Source organism: Periplaneta americana, chromosome 15 (genome assembly GCF_040183065.1).
Source record: "Periplaneta americana isolate PAMFEO1 chromosome 15, P.americana_PAMFEO1_priV1, whole genome shotgun sequence".
In the NCBI taxonomy this organism is placed as follows: domain Eukaryota; kingdom Metazoa; phylum Arthropoda; class Insecta; order Blattodea; family Blattidae; genus Periplaneta; species Periplaneta americana.
The window spans coordinates 155705451-155717376 of NC_091131.1; the positions used below are offsets into that span (position 1 = coordinate 155705451).

An 11926-nucleotide genomic window follows, 5' to 3' on the forward strand; every position below is an offset into this window, starting at 1 on the left:
CTCTCTACCATAACCAACACACACACCCTAAAGTAAATCAAGCAATGTCGTAAGTCGACGAAATATCTCTCTCTTGGAAATGCCAAATTAGAAATACATGATATTACAAGAAAAGTAAAAAACACGGCAAAACTGACACTGCACATAGACATGAACATTGTGACTTGTATCCACACAAGAAGTGCAAGAAGCTATCAATCTTTACTGCCTCAATCTACTAATGCGAACCATGAGACCAATTCATTATACTTCAAAATGCAGATGACTCAATACTGCTTCGAAGCATTCCTACATAATTTCACAGTAACAGATATTAATGAAGTGACAATGGTAAATAATGATCATGAAAGGAGAGTCTCAACATCATAAATACGTGGTGGCACTTTTTACCAGCATAAGTATACATAGTGTTTACCTCGATGGTGGTCTCTTGTAACCGTACTTGGTGCCAGGACAGTCCCGCGAGAAATGGCCCCTCTCTCCACACTGGTAACAACGCATGTTGGGGTCATAGCTACGCTGTCCACGTCCACGAGTTCTGGGACGAGCAAATGTCACTCTAATCCGGCTTCCACACAAAGTCCTGCAATGATAACACCATCAAATATAAACACATTACCATTTGTGCATTCTAATTTGTTACAGAGAAGAGAAATATGAATCTTTGATGAGAGCCAATGGGAACGACAGTTTTCTAAAACACACAGCATGTCTACCGCGAACCTCCAACATTTAATAGTAATATACGTTACAAGAGCGGTATGTTGACGTTTTCATGGTCGAGGAAAAGATTGAAAAAGCGAAACGTAGTTGAGCTTTTTCAATTTCCGAGAACATGAAAACAAACATACCGCTCGTGTATCGTACATTATTTTGTGCGAAGATCATTTATTACATACCTGAAAGACGAATTTCTAATTAGTTGCAATGAAATCTCCATGTTGGTTTCTGTTTAATGACGCCAACTTCGGAACACCAAAATATCTTTCTTTAACATTGTTGCTGTAAAATGTTTTCTGTGTTTACTATACTCCAGCAGGCTGTGATTTACGTCTGTCTTTTTTTTTCCCCCAGTCTATAAATGCGAACTTAAAACAAACGGTAAGGTTATGTAATGATTTATTTTTCATTTTAATATTTTAACAATATTATTTATATAACATATTGCAATAATAACATCGGCATCTGGAATCTCGTTGATTTTTTCACGGCTTCCTTAATGTTACTTGTATCAGGAATGCAATAAGTTTCGTGGAGTAGTAGACTTTACTTAATTTTTGCAAATATTTAAAAACAATAATTAACATTGCAATTTAGGTGAAATTGCAGTGGTAAGTTTCCAATTTATAATTATTACTATGTTAAACGTCTCTAAAAATAATATGTTAAAAGCCTAAAGCAGTAAAATGAATGTCGCGCTTAAGCGGTAAGAAGAGGGAAATTGTTATGCGTGTTACGTTGGGAATACTGAATGTGGTATTTCACACTTATCACGTATTGGTTCTGTGCGGAAAGCAAGCAAATACGCACGATCTCGCACAAAAGTTAATTTTTAATTTAATGACAGGATGTATAGCTGTGATTCTGGTCGGAAAATAATCAGTCTCAAAAAAATTATGTAGCAATTTTGTAGCACACACTAGAGCCATAATAACACTGTAACAATGAATCATTCATAAAATGGCGACTCCTAGCGAGCATGCCCATGTTATTTGGTGGTATGCAGAGACAAGAAACGTCCGAGTGGTGTAAGTTTTTGGCCAAGGTGTGTTGAAAGGACATGAAAGCAGGAATCCTGGTATTCAGGAAGAGTCTGCAGTGCAGTGAATGTTTGAAAAAAGTCCAAACAGATCAACCAGACAAGGAGTGAAAGAACTTTGAATTAAACTGGTACACACAATTCTTCATCAATGATTACTTTTTCACGCCTACAAGGTACAGATTTTGCAGGAAATCAAACTCTACAATCGCCCAACGAGAATCATTTGCAATCGATATGTTGGATTGTACTGCCAATTATGAAAACTTTTTATTGCACGTATCATTTCAAGATGATGCCACCTTTCATCTTTCACTGAACTGAAAACTTTCTGAGTTTTACAATCATTTCCATGCATAGTATTATTTGCATATAATTTGTTTCCTTTAAGTGCATATTTGTTTAAAATGTTCGAGGTTCATGGTGGACATCTATATATTTACAGTACAGCACGCAGTTGTGATTATGTCACAGATCGTGTGTGTGTGTGTATATATATATATATATATATATATATATATATATATATATTTTTAACTAATGGAAGGTATTTGTATGGGCGAATCCAGAAATGCACATAGAGTGTTAGTTGGGAGACCAGAGGGAAAAAGACCTTTTGGGAGGCCGAGATGTAGATGGGAGGATAATATTAAAATGGATTCGAGGGAGGTGGGATATGATAATAGAGACTGGATTAATCTTGCACAGGATAGGGACCGATGGCAGGCTTATGTGAGGGCGGCAATGAACCTTCGGGTTCTTTAAAAGCCATTTGTAAGTAAGTAAATAAGTACAGTGAAACCTCTCATTTACGGACATTGAAGGAACGTAACAATCTGTCCACATCTAGGAGGTGTCCTTTATTGGGAGGGAGGCTCCCCAATCTAACAGTAAATTTATAATGTGCGTTATGTAGCCCTTCACGCTTTAAATGAAATGTATTACTGTAGTTTAATTCTAAATATAGTATACTGTAATACAGTAAATTCTTTGCAAGTTTGAATTGCAGTAGATAAGACCGAAAAAGGAAAATGCAGTACTGTGCCATGCAATTTTATTCTAGGTCTACAGTTATGCAGTACTGTAATTTACAGTTTTCAACTTAACCTTTACGTTCAGGTGCCACATCTCTCGAAAGAGAAAAACTGATTGAAGTGAAGAGAATAATCCTACTAACCCTACAATTTCACGATTGCGGAAACCTTGGACCAATCAGACAGGTTAAATTTTATGACTCTGTTTATCCACCCTCTTCCAGCTAACAAGGGGTAGTCGGCTGGGCTAGAGGTAGCCTACTAACCCTACAATTTCACGATTGCAGAAACCTTGGACCAATCAGACAGGTTAAATTTTATGACTCTGTTTATCCACCCTCTTCCAGCTAACAAGGTGTAGTCGGCTGGGCTAGAGGTAGCCTACTAACCCTACAATTTCACGATTGCGGAAACCTTGGACCAATCAGACAGGTTAAATTTTACGACTCTGTTTATCCACCCTCTTCCAGCTAACAAGGGGTAGTCGGCTGGGCTAGAGGTAGCCTACGAGACCCTTATTGTCTTCTTTCATGTTAAAGAATTTCTGTACTAAATTTTCCATTTTTGTAATACATTTATTATTATTATTGTAACACATTAGGTCTTGAAATCCAAGTTCTGTCCGCAATCAGGAGGTAAAGCAAGCTTTAGGACTATGAAACAGCTGTCCGTGTCCGTGTCTGAGAGTGTCCGTAAACGAGAGTTAAATTTATCATTATTTCTATATTATTTCAGTTGGGACATAAAAATCTGTCCATATATGAGGAGTGTCCGTATCCTGGGGGTGTCCGTAAGGAGAGGTTTCACTGTAATGGAAGGTATTTGACTCTCATATAGCCCAGGAGGCTACACATGAGACGAGATGAGGGGGATTTGTTGGAATTAGGGATGAACAATGATCGAGAAAGCAAGATTAACAGCACCTGCAAAGCCAAAAATCCTTATGACAATGTTGTATACATCGCATCATTGACATAAGGACTGCTTGTGAGTGTTCTGAGACGTCGAGATTGATCACTCCCGAAGTAACGAATGTCAAGCAGCCTTGAATCGCCACAGTTGTTTATACCTGACTGAACTTTTATCTACTTTGGCAACTGTTACATATGTATAAACAATCAAGTAGCCTATTTGAAACATCATCTCTACCTTTCAGTGTATAATAATCCGTTCCCCATTCTTTATTTAATTACTAGGCCCTTATTAGAAGGCTTAGTACTTATCCATTTCATTACTTTCCGGTTCCAAATATGTGTAGGTACTTTTTGCATGCATATTTGCATGTTTTGGGCCTTTCTGGGGATAAAAACATGCATAATGAATATTTAAGCAATTTTTACCTTAATCATGCATATAATTTACATTATATTCAGTTCTGTGCTTCAGTGGCTGACCATGATAATATCTTTGAAAAATATTGGAGTGCAAGAGGTCAAATGACTTTATTGTCAAACGCCTGGCATTATACCTGCTTTGGTTTATCTTGTCTCAGTAGCAATAAAACCAAGTCCCTTCAAATGAGGGTGGAGATTATAGGAGGGTTGTAAATTCTCAGTATTCCTTTCAAAACCTTGTTATTGTACAGGCTACCGAACTCAGTTTCTTGAAAGACAAGCTCAGTGACGGAACTACACAGTACGAAGAGAGATATTTTGTTATTTTATTTTGCGCTACAGAATGTATCAACTATCCTTTTCGCCACTGGATGGATGGACGGCATCGCTCCACTCTCCCATCACCATAACAACACAGACGAAGTAAGACATCTCCTGTCTCTTTCTTTTTACAATGAGACAAGATTCATCACACAGGCTTTAGAAAACAACAACATATTTAGTTTAAAAGCATGTTTCAGTTCCTCGATTTTTATGTCTTTTATTTTAGCTTCAGGAATTAGGATTGAAAAAGGAAAAGAAAATAACAGAAAAATTAAATAAAATTTTAAGATTTTCACACTAAGATGTTAGAGGATCTTTTCCTGGACTAAGTTCACTTTTTCAACACTTTAATCACGACCATCTAGGCTACAGACTGCGTGTCACAAACAGACTTATTACATTGGATATTTTGAGAATAGTAGAGGAAATATACAGTGTTTAAGGAAACTCAAGACAAATAATCTAAGTCAAAAGCACCCCCTTTTAGGGAGATTGTAAATACTTTCTCTATCTTTTTTTCAGTATTAGTAGCAATTTAGATTCTTCTAAAATTAGAATCATTCTCAATGCAGTGTGCGAACCTCGTAAGTGGTTAATGTGTTTGTTTATTCTATTTGCGTGTGTTAATGTGGTTCTAATATGCCTCCAATTAAAGGTTCCAAAAGTATACTATTTGTACAGTGGAATAAAGGAAAGGATTTTATTAGATCAGATAGGAATGTCGTATTCTGTAATTATTACAGTAAAGAGGTAAGCAGTGCTATTCTGTTTCCGAATATTTTCTATGACAGTTGTTCTTTGTAAAACATTACAAAACATCTTGAAAATAATTAATTAAATTATGATGTCCATTTTTAAATCGTATCTAGGATCTATTATAATTTCAGATAAAATGTACTAAAACGTTTCAAATCGACCAGCATGTCGTATCTGATTCACATATTGCAAGAACGCAAAAAAATGAAAAAATTTGCAACACATCAATCTAGTCATATATTAATGATTTCAATTAATATTTCTATTATTTAATTCTAAAGTAAATATTTTTTTGTTTTAGGTAGTAAACAGTTTCTCGTCAGATGATGCAGTGTATATCAGAGATGCACAAGCAGCATTTGAATGAAAAAAATGTGCAGCAGGATTTAATTTACATTAAAACAAACTTCTGTAAACTACCCTCTACAATAAGAAAATCAGAAGCCACACGTCTCCCACTGGCAGACTCAATGTCAATTGTTGAGGAATTCCATAGATCCCTCAGTTATGCCCATGGGAAAGTGAGTGTAATTGTAAAGAACAAACTGGACAGGGTCTGTTTCCGAATATTTTCTATGACAGTTGTTCTTTGTAAAACATTACAAATCACCTTGAAAATAATTAATTGAATTATGATGTCCATTTTTAAATCTTATCTAGGATCTATTATAATTTCAGATAAAAAGTACTAAAACGTTTCAAATCGACCAGCATGTCGTATCTGATTCACATATTGCAAGAACGCAAAAAAATGAAAAAATTTGCAACACATCAATCTAGTCATATATTAATGATTTCAATTAATATTTCTATTATTTAATTCTAAAGTAAATATTTTTTTGTTTTAGGTAGTAAACAGTTTCTCGTCAGATGATGCAGTGTATATCAGAGATGCACAAGCAGCATTTGAATGAAAAAAATGTGCAGCAGGATTTAATTTACATTAAAACAAACTTCTGTAAACTACCCTCTACAATAAGAAAATCAGAAGCCACACGTCTCCCACTGGAAGACTCAATGTCAATTGTTGAGGAATTCCATAGATCCCTCAGTTATGCCCATGGGAAAGTGAGTGTAATGGTAAAGAACAAACTGGACAGGGTCTTTTGTTCAGTGAAAGAGGTTATTTGTGATGAACACTTGAATGAAGAACTTGATCTGACACTTGTCAAAAATATGTTCATCAAGTTTGCACTCATAACTTCTTGCAATGTAGAGAGTCATTTTCTGCCTACAAAAACATATTGACTGACAAGCACAGGAATCTAACAGAAACCAATTTGTTGTTGTTTTCTAATGCCAGGCATTTGACAATAAAGTCATTTGACCTCTTGCACTCCAATATTTTTCAAAGATATTGTCATGGTTAGCCACTGACGCACAGATTTTGAGATGTTCTGAATCCATTTCTTGATTTGAGTTGCACAATGGGCAGTTAGGAGACTGATATATTCCAATTCTATGCAGATGCTTGGCCAAACAGTCATGGCCTGTTGCCAATCTAAATGCAGCTACAGATGATTTGCGTGGTAAATCAGGAATCAACTGTGGATTATGATACAGAGAGTCCATTTTTTCCCTTGAGATTGTGTTATCAAATTTTGTTTGTTGAAGTCTTAAGTATGTAGATTTAATAAATCTTTTCACAGAGTAATACGTAGATTTAGTAACAGGTCTGTAAGTAGTAGAGCTGCTCTTCTTTGCTAAAGCATCCGCATTCTCATTTCCCAGGATTCCACTATGGGATGGTATCCATTGGAATACAATTCTTTTATTGAGTGTTAGTAGTTGATATAGCATTTTATTTATTTCTGCTATTTGAGATGAAGGTTTGTGTCTAGAGACTATTGATAGAATAGCTGCTTTGGAGTCTGACAATATAACTGCATTTTTAAATTTATTGATGTGGCAGAGAAGATTCCTGAGACTTTCACTTATTGCAGTTATTTCTTAATCAAAACTTATTGTTCCATATCCAAGAGATCTATAAAGTGAGAAGAGACAGCACATAACACCTGCACCTTGTTCCTTGGATATCAAGGATCCATCGGTGTATAGATGAAGCCAATTTTGTGGAGGGTACCTAATATTAATTGTCTCTAAAGACAATTGTTTCATTATTTCAGTATTTCTTGTGTTAAATTTAGATTATATCCTATATTTAATAGAGATAAAGGGTTTGGTTTAATTTGTCAGTTTTCTTTTAAATTCGGGACGTTGATTTTCTGTTTTAATTCTTGAACCATGGATCTGAAACTTTTTTGAGTTTTTAATCTATGGAAAGGATTGTATGAATGCCAATTGTTTCCTGATAATCTGATAAGTTTTTCATATTGAATCAGTGCTTTTTCTTCTATTGTCATTTTGATGCTGTTAATATTAGTGAGGAATCTCATAGAATCTATTGGAGTTGTTTTGATTCCACCAGTAATGAGCCTGAGAGCTTGTTTTTGAACACGTTTTATTTCGTTTATGAAAGGTGAAGTAATTAAAATTTCTCCGCAGTACACCAGCACTGGCTGTATAAACATTTTGTATGTAGTGTTCAAAGTATTCCTAGAGCATCCCCATTTCTTTCCTGCTAGTATTTTCAGAAGGGAGAATCTTTTACGAGCTTTTTCAGAAATATATTTCGAATGGTTGTTCCATGTTAACTTACTGTCGAAAATAACTCCAATAATTTATAAATGTTGTTAACTGTGCAAAAAATGTGAAGTGAAATAAGAAATGTGGAACAAAAATGAAAGTGCATATTTTAATGTATTTCTCGCTTGATCGTGCATGTTTCATAGTTTGACAGTGCATGAATGTCTGCACATTTTGGGAGTGCATAAAATTCTCGCCTTTGTAACAATAGATTTATAAATTCATTATATAAAAAAGGTGTAGAGAGTTCATAACATTATTTTCAACAAAGTGGCCTTCTTCATTTCCTGAAAAATCTGATATCCTGGACTTCTTAGTTTTCAAAATCAGTGATGTGAATAATGTCAATACTCTGAAGACAAGTGGCAGATTGTGGGGACATCAGTTATTGGACTTCTAACACAAATACAATCAGGATGCCCTCCCCTTTTTTTTGGGGGGGGGGGGACGATTGGGCAAGCAGTTTAATGTCCAGTGGAAAGACTGTAAAATTTAATATAGGCTGCCATTTAAAAAAAAAAAAGTGTTATCTTTTTGCCACACCCTGTACATTAATCAATACATTTATGAGACCACAGCCATAAGTTTTAGTTAGACATCTCCAACAACTTTTGTTTTTGGTATTTTTTCATAAAATGAATATATGAAAAGTTATTAGTAATATTCCATACTTAATTAACACTGTATATGCAAAAATAAAAAATGGTTTTCTTTTATCTAAATAAAACTTTAAAACTGTAATTGCGACTCACATTACACTGCAGAACATAATTTCAAGTATATTATTATAATGTACCAAAGTACATACGATATTTCCATTTCATCCTATGATGACGCAGAATATCTGCATGGAAATATCATATGTACTTCGGTACATTATAATAATATATATGATATGTGTAAATCACTTCGTGATTTAAGATGGTGCTTATTCCGTCGGACCCCGGCCAACTAGTCACTCATTACGAGTGCACCTCAGCACATGTGTGGACTTCGATCCTAGGTTCATAGATATCTATGACGTAGTGCAGAGGGCGGCCACCAGAGGGAACCCAAGAGTTGGAACTGAAAACTGAGACGATTCTTCCGATGCCGGGGTAGAATCCGGTGTGGCTTAGTGGATAAAGCGTCAGCACATAGAGCTGAAAACCCGGGTTCAAATCCTGGTGCCGGAGAGAATTTTTCTCCATTCCATTACTCTTTCATCGTATGATGACGCATAATATCTGCATGGAAATATCATATGTACTTCGGTACATTACAACAATATATATGATATGTGTAAATCACTTCCTGATTTAAGACGGCGCTTATTCCGTCGGACCCCGGCCAACTAGTCACTCATTACGAGTGCACCTAAGCACATGTGTGGACTTCGATCCTAGGTTCATAGATATCTATGACGTAGTGCAGAGGGCGGCCACCAGAGGGAACCCAAGAGTTGGAACTTAAAACTGAGACGATTCTTCCAACGCCGGGGTAGAATCCGGTGTGGCTTAGTGGATAAAGCGTCAGCACATAGAGCTGAAAACCCGGGTTCAAATCCCGGCGCCGGAGAGAATTTTTCTCCATTCCATTACTCTTTCATCGTATGATGACGCATAATATCTGCATGGAAATATCATATGTACTTCGGTACATTACAACAATATATATGATATGTGTAAATCACTTCGTGATTTAAGACGGCGCTTATTCCGTCGGACCCCGGCCAACTAGTCACTCATTACGAGTGCACCTAAGCACATGTGTGGACTTCGATCCTAGGTTCATAGATATCTATGACGTAGTGCAGAAGGCGGCCACCAGAGGGAACCCAAGAGTTGGAACTTAAAACTGAGACGATTCTTCCGACGCCGGGGTAGAATCCGGTGTGGCTTAGTGGATAAAGCGTCTGCACATAGAGCTGAAAACCCAGGTTCAAATCCCGGCGCCGGAGAGAATTTTTCTCCATTCCATTACTCTTTCATCGTATGATGACGCATAATATCTGCAAGGAAATATCATATGTACTTCGGCACATTACAACAATATATATGATATGCGTAAATCACTTCGTAATTTAAGACGGCGCTTATTCTGTCGGACCCCGGCCAACTAGTCACTCATTACGAGTGCACCTAAGCACATGTGTGGACTTCGATCTTAGGTTCATAGATATCTATGACGTAGTGCAGAGGGCAGCCACCAGAGGGAACCCAAGAGTTGGAACTTAAAACTGAGACGATTCTTCCAACGCCGGGGTAGAATCCGGTGTGGCTTAGTGGATAAAGCGTCTGCACATAGAGCTGAAAACCCAGGTTCAAATCCCGGCGCCAGAGAGAATTTTTCTCCATTCCATTACTCTTTCATCGTATGATGACGCATAATATCTACATGGAAATATCATATGTACTTCGGTACATTACAATAATATATATGATATGCGTAAATCACTTCGTGATTTAAGACTGCGCTTATTCCGTCGGACCCCGGCCAACTAGTCACTCATTACGAGTGCACCTAAGCACATGTGTGGACTTCGATCCTAGGTTCATAGATATCTATGACGTAGTGCAGAGGGCGGCCACCAGAGGGAACCCAAGAGTTGGAACTTAAAACTGAGACGATTCTTCCGACGCCGGGGTAGAATCCGGTGTGGCTTAGTGGATAAACCGTCAGCACATAGAGCTGAAAACCCAGGTTCAAATCCCAGCGCCGAAGAGAATTTTTCTCCGTTCCATTACTCTTTCATCGTATAATTTCAAGTGTTTGAATATACAGTAAAACCCCGATAAGCCACTGTTCAAGGGACAGCGTGTAAACCGTGTATTAGGCGGGTATACTAATTTTGACTTGCTGGTATATACAGTATCTATTAGCATTTTTCTTTATTGAAATACATGATTCCTGAAAGGTAATATAGTATTCCTCTGTTATGTAATTACTGTTCTGTATGTTAAAGAATTTACAATACTGTATGTATGTACTGTACTTCATTCTTTCGAAAAGAGTCATTTATAGTTGTTTGCCATGTGCGTGTTCTTCAAGTCCTTATGTTTGCCACATTTCACTCTCTTGTGCTTACACCCTTCCGATGTCGCAGCTGCAGTGATTGAGTCGCGATTTTTTATTATCGTTCTTAATGTCGATGATGGGATTCCTTATGAATCAGAGAGTTGTTTCTGATTAAGAGTACTGTTTTCATCGTACTTTCATAAGATTTCCAATTTTTCCGACACAAAGTGCTTTTCGTTTAACACTCATTATAATCACATTGACAGACACTTCAAAACACTAAGGACAACAAATTGACCAGCAAAAATTTCCAGAATTTTATTACGGCTGAGTGAGGAATGTTGCTTGAGAGCGAAGGGATTAGCAAGAGGGTGGATTATTGTAACTGTAAGCTGCACAGGTAAAGGGTCGAATAAGAGAGCGTAACAAGAGGGTGGGGTATTGTATAGTAAGAAGGTTTAAATGAGCAGGTAAAGGGTCGAATACCAATACTTTTCAGGTTAATGGCACCAGTAAGTTCAATGACCAAAATGTTTCATTGCTGTTACAGTACATTGCTGAAAATTACATCGAAAATATTCCACAAAAATAGCGTATTATGCAGGACTTGAGCACAACAAACAGGTATTTTATAAAGGCGTTTTATGTGAAATGCTCAGGGACCAGACAAAAAAAAAGCATATTACACGGGATAACATAATAAGCGGGCGCGTCTTATCGAGGTTTTACTGTACTTAACTTAAATCCATAAATACTATCAGGAACTTTATTATTTGCTTCTCAATATGACACGATTTTATTTAAAACTCAGTGAAAATTAAAATATTAATCTGAAAAATATACAGAATGCGGCAGTGAAATTTGAAGAAAGGGAGGGTTGTAGCTGACTATAGAGGGGTGGGGATACAGGGACATCCTAGCAAGATCTGTACACTCTACCGTTTAGTCAGAATGCAATGGTGGATGAGTGAGGAGCATGCCTTCGCTGTTAAAGCATATTACCAAAATGGCGAAAGTTAGGTGCGAGCTCAGCACACGTTCTGCAATAATTTCAATGTTCCAAGTAATCGACGAAT

General features: G+C 36.8%; 1 non-coding gene across 1 annotated transcript; it reads left to right on the forward strand.

Annotated features, from left to right (window-relative positions):
• The first annotated feature begins 9338 nt into the window (after window positions 1-9338).
• Window positions 9339-9410, forward strand: TRNAY-AUA (transfer RNA tyrosine (anticodon AUA)). Its single transcript has one exon. It is a non-coding gene; the product is annotated as a tRNA-Tyr (tRNA).
• Window positions 9411-11926: the final 2516 nt, after the last annotated feature.